The sequence below is a fragment of the Triticum aestivum genome, chromosome 4B, assembly GCF_018294505.1.
Source record: "Triticum aestivum cultivar Chinese Spring chromosome 4B, IWGSC CS RefSeq v2.1, whole genome shotgun sequence".
Taxonomy (NCBI): Eukaryota; Viridiplantae; Streptophyta; class Magnoliopsida; order Poales; family Poaceae; genus Triticum; species Triticum aestivum.
Genome location: NC_057804.1, coordinates 288,045,243 through 288,053,730, shown reverse-complemented (window position 1 = coordinate 288,053,730; position 8,488 = coordinate 288,045,243).

Below are 8,488 nucleotides of genomic sequence, written 5' to 3'. Positions count from 1 at the left end.
CCGACAAAGCGTTCCGGCAAGGTTTCTTTTGGCCGATAGCCCTCCAGGATGCAACTGCACAAGTAACCAAGTGTGAAGCGTGCCAGTTCCATTCCAAGCAGATACACCAGCCAGCTCAAGCTCTCCAGACGATCCCTTTATCCTGGCCATTTTCGGTCTGGGGGCTCGACATCCTCGGCCCCTTTCCCCGAGCTGTCGGGGGCTTTGAGTACTTGTACGTTGCAATTGACAAGTTCACAAAGTGGCCGGAAGTGGAACCAGTGAGAAAGGTGACAGCACAGTCAGCAGTCAAGTTCTTTAGGTCGATTGTTTGTCGTTTCGGGATCCCTAACAGGATCATCACCGACAACGGCACGCAATTCACGAGCCGCACCTTCATGCAGTACGTCCAGGATCTTGGCGCCAAGGTCTGCTTCGCTTCTGTTGCTCATCTGAGAAGCAACGGTCAAGCGGAGAGGGCAAATGCTGAAGTGTTGCACGGTCTCAAGACCAGAACTTTCGACAGGCTGCACAGGTGCGGAAGAAACTGGATCGAGGAGCTGCCGGTGGTTCTTTGGTCGATCAGAACAACGCCAAATCGAGCCACTGGCCAGACACCTTTCGCTCTAGTTCTCCCCATGGAACTCGTATACGGATCACCTCGAGTGCTTGCTTATGATGAGCTTGAGCAAGAGCAGCTGCGACAAGATGACTCGCTGCTCCTTGAGGAGGACCGTCTTCAGGCTGCTGTACGAGCTGCTCGATACCAGCAAGCTTTGCGCCGCTACCGTAGCCGCAAAGTTAATGCCAGAAGCTTCGAGGAAGGCGACCTTGTTCTTCGGCGCGTTCAGTCCGCCAAGAATTCCAACAAGTTGTCGCCAAAGTAGGAAGGCCCTTACCGGGTGAAACGAGTCACTAGGCCTGGCGCAGTCCGCCTTGAGACCGAAGATGGCACTCCGGTGAGCAACTCCTGGAACATTGAGCATCTTCGTAAGTTTTACCCATAGGGCGCGGTTGCCGGAACCCGTTCCGGAAACCACCTTTTGTACAAGTCTTGCCGATGTTGCATGTAATCCTTTGTACAAAGCCGGGCGCAGATCCCGTGCATAAGTAAAGCTCATGTGCTCCGCACACCTTGTCAATTTCATGCTTTCTACCTTATATTTGCATGCATTATCTGAAACTTTGTGCAGCGCAACCCCCGGTAAGCAATAACGAGCCCGAAGGCACCATATCTTTATTTTCTCTTCTTTCTTTTTCTAATAAAGGAAAGCAAGGTTCCCTCGCACACAAGTTTGCCGGGGGGGATAGGAGAAGATTATGATGTGACCAGGCATCGTTCAAGCAAGTTTCGCCTTCCTGGAAAGCAAACGACAGAAAAGCTAAGTTGCCAAAGTTTGAGCAATCAGTTTTTAAATTTTTAAGTTATATTCCTTGAATGACCGTACTTTGTATGGAAAACCTGTGCGCGGAGGAACCAACTCGTAGCTAGTTGTGCCCTTACTTTGTTTCGAGTCCGCTCAACAACTTAAGTGAGCTGCGACTAGTTGTGACAAGGTTTCTTGTCGGAAGCGGCATCGCCAGCAGGCTGCTGATGTCCTGCACTCAGCGCTCGCGGCAAAGGTGCCTGCGCCGTCAAGTTCCCTAAAAGCGTAGGGTAAAAACATACAAAGGAAGGGAGCAAGTAAAGGAAATAACATAGCAATCTCTACACAAAATAAAGTTATATTACAAGATAGCTTGTCACAACTCTAATAGATTGTTCTCGTGACATGACCAGCAGCGACAAAGAGAAAAAGAAAATGGGCGGCCTAGTCTACGCGATCGCCCTCAACCCTCTTAATCTCGCTCACCTTGTCCACAATGGGTGCGACAAGGGCCTTGAGCGCATCCAGGTCAGCATCCGGCGGCAAGGATTTGAGGATGTTGGTGAGGTTGAGGCCTAGATTGCGGAACGCCACCTTCATCAGCACCTTCTGGAGAGCACCCGCGCAGATCCTGCGCGACTCGTGAGCCAGCTGCTTTGGGATCTTCTCCCGGAGTCGCTGGAGGGCCGTCGCCACGCCCTTGAGGAACAAGCTGAGCTTGGCGCTGGGTTGGAGGTGCTCGTCGAAGGAGTACCCGAGATCCTCCACCCCCAGCTGCGCCAACTCCCCGTCGATGGCGGCGGCAATATTCACCAGACCCTCAGTCTAGTGCTCCACAGTCTCTCTGAAGGCGTCGTGGGCGGTAGCAGCATTCGCCAGCAGCGCCTCGTCGGCCTTGATCTTCTCCGACAAGGCCACCTCCTGCTCCCTGGCGCCGTCCAGCGTCTGAGTCAAGGTGGCCAGCTTCAACTCGAGATCCGCATTGGAATCCTTGGCGGTGCTGAGCTCCTTGCTCCACTCTGCGAGAAGGCCTTGCAGCTCACCATGAGCGGCAGCATCCTTCTCGCGCTCACGCTTGAGCGCGGCGAGCTCCTCGCCACTCGCCCGGAGATTAGCCTCCAGCTGCGCTACCTTCGTCTCCAGCTCCTTCTTGGCGGCCTCGGTAGCTGCGGCAGCATCCTTTGCCTCCTTGAGTGCCCCGCCAATCGCTTGCTCGCGCGCGACAAGCTCCTCCTCGTGGCTGTCAAGGTTCACCTTGCGCTGCGCCAACTCTCCTTCCTGCGTGAATAAGTTTTCGGCGACAAGTCGTTGCTTCTCTTCAGCTTCAGCCTTCTCGAGGAGGAAGGCTTTCCGCTCCTCGAGAAGTTGCTCCCGCTGCTCCGCCAAGGACCGGAGAGTTTCCTGCCCCAGACCACGGAGCTCCTCCGCACGCTTCTCAATATCAACTCCCGCCTTCGCGACAAGCGCCTCTCGGGATGCCAGCTTGGTTTGTCGGGCGCGGTAGAGCGACAACAGCTTCCACAGCAGCCGCTACTCCTCAGACTCGTTGCTGCTACTGCCTAGCGCGTCGACCAGCGCCAGCCCAGCGGAGGCGAGCACCTCCTCATCAAAAATTTCTCCTTCGACCGGCGCCCTGGAGCTTGACGCCCAGGGGAGCTTGGTGAAGATACTGTCGCCGGCCTTCAAGTAGGCGCCGGGCTGGGGCTCTTCGGAGCCTGGCGCCGCAGCATCGGCGGCGGGATCAGCGGTCGGTGTAGCACCTGGCGCTCCTGCGGCCTCGGGGCCGTCAGTGCGATCGCCGGATCCCTCGCCCGCTTCTGCGGCGGCAGCCTTGGCGGCGTCTTCACCAGCGGGATCATCAGCACCGGCCTCTTCTTCGGTGGCGGCGGCGTCGTCGTTGTTGCCGCGCGGGTTTTCCTCGCCGGCGGCCTCTGTCTCCATCGGCTCCGTGGCAGGTGGATTTGACGACCGAAGAAGGGAGAAAAGTCAAGCAAATATTCAAAAAGAAAATCAGAAGAAGAAGAACCCAAGGGAAGCTTTCAGGCAAGAAAATTACCTATGCTAGGATCGGCGGCCGCGGTCTCAACCGCCGGAGGATCACTGGTGCCATCTCTTGCCGGAGAACTGTCCCTTGCCAGAGAGTTCTCCCTTGCCGGAGAGCGCTCCCTTGCCGGGGACTCCTCCCTTGGCGGTGTAGTTGAAGCAGATGGCACTTCGGGAGCAGCTTCCGGGCATTCCTGGTGAGGCTGTTCTGCTCCTACACAAATCCAGCAGTCAAGATATCAGTAGAGAAAAGAGCACCCATGCGCGCCTGACGGCAGGAAGTAAACTATAAACTTACGCTGGGGGCTGCGCTGGGGGCTGCTTTGGGGAGTAGTTGCCGGGTCCGTCAAGGTGGTCTCAGACACACCCCCTGCTGACATGGCGGGATCATCTTCGATGACAATCACGGGGCCTTGGCTCTCTTCGCTGCTCTCTGGGCCAGCGTCCTGAAAAGGAATGGATTCAGATCGAAGCAAGTCAGATAAAAGACGAAAGTAACAAGATACCAAGAATTGAAGAACTACGAGGACAGCAAGGGGATCTTACTCTTCTTCTTTGTCGTCGGAGCTGAGCGCGGAGAGATCGAAGTCCGGCTCGCCTCGGGTGCAGCGAGGCGGAGGAGTAGGCTCCCTCGCCCGCTTGACAGGAGCAGTGGTGGCGGACCGGGAAGACCCCGCTCCAGTTGCCGCAGCGGCGTGAGGCGCTCCCGCGGCAACGGTGCTTGCCGCGGTAGAGCGTGTCGCGCGGCTCGGCGGCTGTTGACCCGTCTGCCGCCCCGCTACGTCTGCGGCCTTGCGGAGATGCCTTCTTGGCGGGGCCGGGGGCTCCGCCTGCGGCAAGCTGTCTGAAGGTTCGGGCTCTTCCTCGCCGGGCTCGCTCGGCTTAGCTTCAGGGCCGACAAGATCTTCCTCGCCGACAAACTCCTCGCGCTCGGCAAGGCTTGCCGCCTCTGCTGCCTCTGCCTCCTCCATGGTGAACCCGAACTCGCCCGCGGCAACTGCTGCCACCACCTCTTCCAGCCTGGTGGCGATGCGCTGCATCTCGTTATCAGTGGTGTCACGGGTGAGGCTCTTCTGTTCATCAGTGCGGACCGGCACTTCTACCAAGTCGTCGAAGAACGCCCGCACGATGTCATCCGCAGGTTCTTGCCAAGTTGGGGCGATTCCGTGCGAATCGCACAACGGCATCATTACGCGGATCCGGTCGAGCGAAGAATTGTTGCACAACGGAACAACAGTCCTCGACAACGTGAATGGATGCTGAGGGTCACGTTTGAACAGCTCTAGGAGCATCGCATCCAGCTCCAGGACGGTGAAGTTGAAGTTGAGGCCCGGGCGCAGCCTCATGATATCCGCCGAGTTCTTGAACTCCCAGGCAGGTCTCCCCCTCTCCTGCAGGGAGGCGATGCGGCGGCGAAGAAAATCTGCGCCGACAGCACCTATAGTGAGCCCGACAAGCCTGAGGCGAAGGATGCGGGTGACGGCGATCTTCAGCCTGAAGTCTTCCGGGGTCACGTAGCTCCAATCGTTGCCGCGTACTATTGGAGCTTGGCGCAAGGTAGTGAATGGCTGCGGGTTCTCCTCGATGATCCAGCACCACTCTGCTCTCCACTCCTCCCACTTGCTGCGGAGCTCACCCTCCAGATATGCTTCCTTCTTGCCGACTCTCAAGATCCAAGCGATCCCGCCGGCAAGAGGCTCTCCTCTCTCAACCCGAGGCATGAAGAAGTGGCGGAAAAGGGCTACATTTGGGAGGACTCCGACAAAGTTTTCGCACAGATGTGCGAAAACTGCCATGGTCAGGATGGTGTTGGGGGTGAAGTCAAGGAGGCGGAACCCATAGGTGTTCATGATGTCGCAAAAGAATTCAGAGAAAGGCGGGCAGAGCCCGCAGTAGAAGAACAGCGCGAAAAAGGGATACCCGTTCGGAGCCAGTCTCGAAGCGGTGGCCGGGAGTACCCTCATGCGCGGATACGCTCGCGTCTCCGTCGACTAGAAGAGGTAGTAGTACTCCCTCAGCTCCTTCGCACCGAGCTGAGGGGAGAAGAGGGCCCGCTCCTTCCGCAGCGCCGTGAGCCGCTGCGCCTCGGCCGACTTCACGCCCTTCCCCTTGTCGGCTTTTGGAACCATGGCGGAGGTGGTGGGGGAGATCGGCGGCGTTGGTGATGCTGGTGGCAATGGGGGGCGGAGCGCTGCTCTCCATTGGCTTCGGGAAGAAGGGGGGAGCGGCAGAGATTTGTGAAAATGGAGTAGCAATCGGCGAAATGGGCAAACTGCCCTTGTTTCCCCTGCTTATAAAGAGGAAGGGGCAGACGTTTCGCCCTTCCGAATAAAGAAACCACCCACGATCTCTCCCACGATGCCGCATTCAACGCGTGCCGTTCGGGGAGGGCGCGGTGGATACGGAGTAAGATACGACGTAACCCAGGCTGCACGTGCCCGTGCCCTGCTTTGGGCCTGGCCCAACAGCGCTCCGCACCATGTGTGGCCCAGGCCCGGGGGCTCCTGTCGGTGTACTAGAGTAGGGGTACCCTAGTATCCCGAACTTGTGCATGGGCAGTTGCAGCATCCCGCGGCAAGGCTTGCCGGGCGACCGCCAAGGTCCTCCGTGGTTCCTTTGGAGCCATTCAAGAACAAAGTATTTAAACTCAGGAGACAAGGCCCCGGCAAGAGGAGCTTGCCGGGAAGGACAATCAAGGCATTTCAAGGAACTTGCCGCGACGCGCCGCGCGTCCCGGCAAGGCCCGGTGAGTGACAAGCTTCCGGACGCGACAAGACAACGGCCGCAGCAAGGCGCTTGCCGCGGCAGGCTACCACTCTGTACCCACGCTCCAGCACATCCACCAACGTGTCGCTCTGGGGGCCTTCCCAGGCGCGCGTGGCGGAAGGCTGTGCAGCCAGCGGTGCGCGGTGGCATGCGAAGCTGACAAGACTGCCATCGTGGCGAGCGGTGGCGCCCTTGACGGTCCCTTTTTACACTGTTTGGGCAACGCAGACGGGCATTTAATGCCTTTGTCCCCTGCCGTCAGGGTTAGGTAGGATGCACTGTGCAGGTGGTTGTACCAACCGCAACCCCTTTTCCATTTTTACCCTTCTCTACGTTGCCACCTGTCGGTGACCCCTTGAACATATAAAAGGAGGCCCATGCGCAACATAGAGGGGGTTCGCTTCAGTGAGGAACCAAAGAACACTCACTCTCGGTCTCGCGTGTACTGTAGCACTCAGCGCACCCGAGCAAGAACACAATACAATCAGATAAGCAGCAGTAGGAGTTTTATCTCTCCGGAGATCTCCGAAGCTGGGTAAACCGCTCGTGTGCTCGCCTCGATCTGCTCTTCGTGCGACCTCCGCCCCCCGCCGAACCAAAAGGGGCCCGGTCCGCCGGCCCCATAGGTGTTCGTGGATCAGCTTCCCCGACAAAGATTAACTCCCAGTTGAATCAAGTGATTATTATATGCAGACATTTTGAGTATGTGTTCACTGACAGAACTATTCTCCTCCATCTTACAGCTATAAAACTTATTGGAGACTTCATATCTCTCAATCTGGGCATTTGCTTGAAATATTAACTTCAACTCCTAGAACATCTCATATGCTCCATGACGTTCAAAACATCGTTGAAGACCCGGTTCCAAGCCGTAAAGCATGGCACACTGAACTATCGAGTAGTCATCAGCTTTGCTCTGCCAGACGTTCTTAACGTCGTTAGTTGCATCAGCAGTAGGCCTGGCACCCAGCGGTGCTTCCAGGACGTAGTTCTTCTGTGCAGCAATGAGGATAATCCTCAGGTTATGGACCCAGTCCGTGTAATTGCTACCATCATCTTTCAACTTAGCTTTCTCAAGGAACGCATTAAAATTCAATGGAACAACAGCACGAGCCATCTATCTACAACAAACATAGACAAGCAAAATACTATCAGGTACTAAGTTCATGATAAATTTAAGTTCAATTAATCATATTACTTAAGAACTCCCACTTAGACAAACATCTCTCTAGTCATCTAAGTGATCACGTGATCCAAATCAACTAAACCATGTCCGATCATCACGTGAGATGGAGTAGTTTAAATGGTGAACATCACTATGTTGATCATATCTACTATATGATTCACGTTCGACCTTTCAGTCTCCGTGTTCCGAGGCCCTATCTGTATATGCTAGGCTCGTCAAGTTAAACCTGAGTATCCTGCGTGTGCAACTGTTTTGCACCCGTTGTATTTGAACGTAGAGCCTATCACACCCGATCATCACGTGGTGTCTCAGCACGAAGAATTTTCGCAACGGTGCATACTCAGGGAGAACACTTCTTGATAATTTAGTGAGAGATCATCTTAAAATGCTACCGTCAATCAAAGCAAGATAAGATGCATAAAGGATAAACATCACATGCAATCAATATAAGTGATATGATATGGCCATCATCATCTTGTGCTTGTGATCTCCATCTCCGAAGCACCATCATGATCACCATCGTCACCGGCGCGATACCTTGATCTCCATCGTAGCATCGTTGTCGTTACGCCATCTATTGCTTCTACGACTATCGCTACCACTTAGTGATAAAGTAAAGCAATTACAGGGCGTTTGCATTTCATACAATAAAGCGACAACCACATTGTCAGGACCCCGACTCGATGCCACATCGATCTAGCATGTAACACCTCATATCACTTTGCGGCCTCACGCACGGTATTCCCACGGGTGTCGCCTTACCTTAGCCCGGGACCGTTTGCGCCTTTTGGCACACGTATATGACAGTGTCGCTAGCATCCATATGATAAGGAGCCCGGGCTGACATGGCTAGTCGTAAACCCAAAGTGGCACAGACTTACAGGGACAGGCATCCATGACCCAGCATCGAACGTGTCGGTCATCAGCGAGTGAATCCAGGCTGTAGCACTGGGCTAGCAGGACTCCGGTGAACCGGGCTGTAGCGGGCTAACAGGACTCCGGTATTCATCGCGTGACATTTCCCCGAAGGGACAGACACAGGAACGAAGAAGGACACATGCCGGCCAGCCTAAGTGTTCCGGAGCAGTAGCAAGCTACCATGGCTCAGTGGAAACACTAGGAGACATTTCCCGGTAAGAGAGGCTAC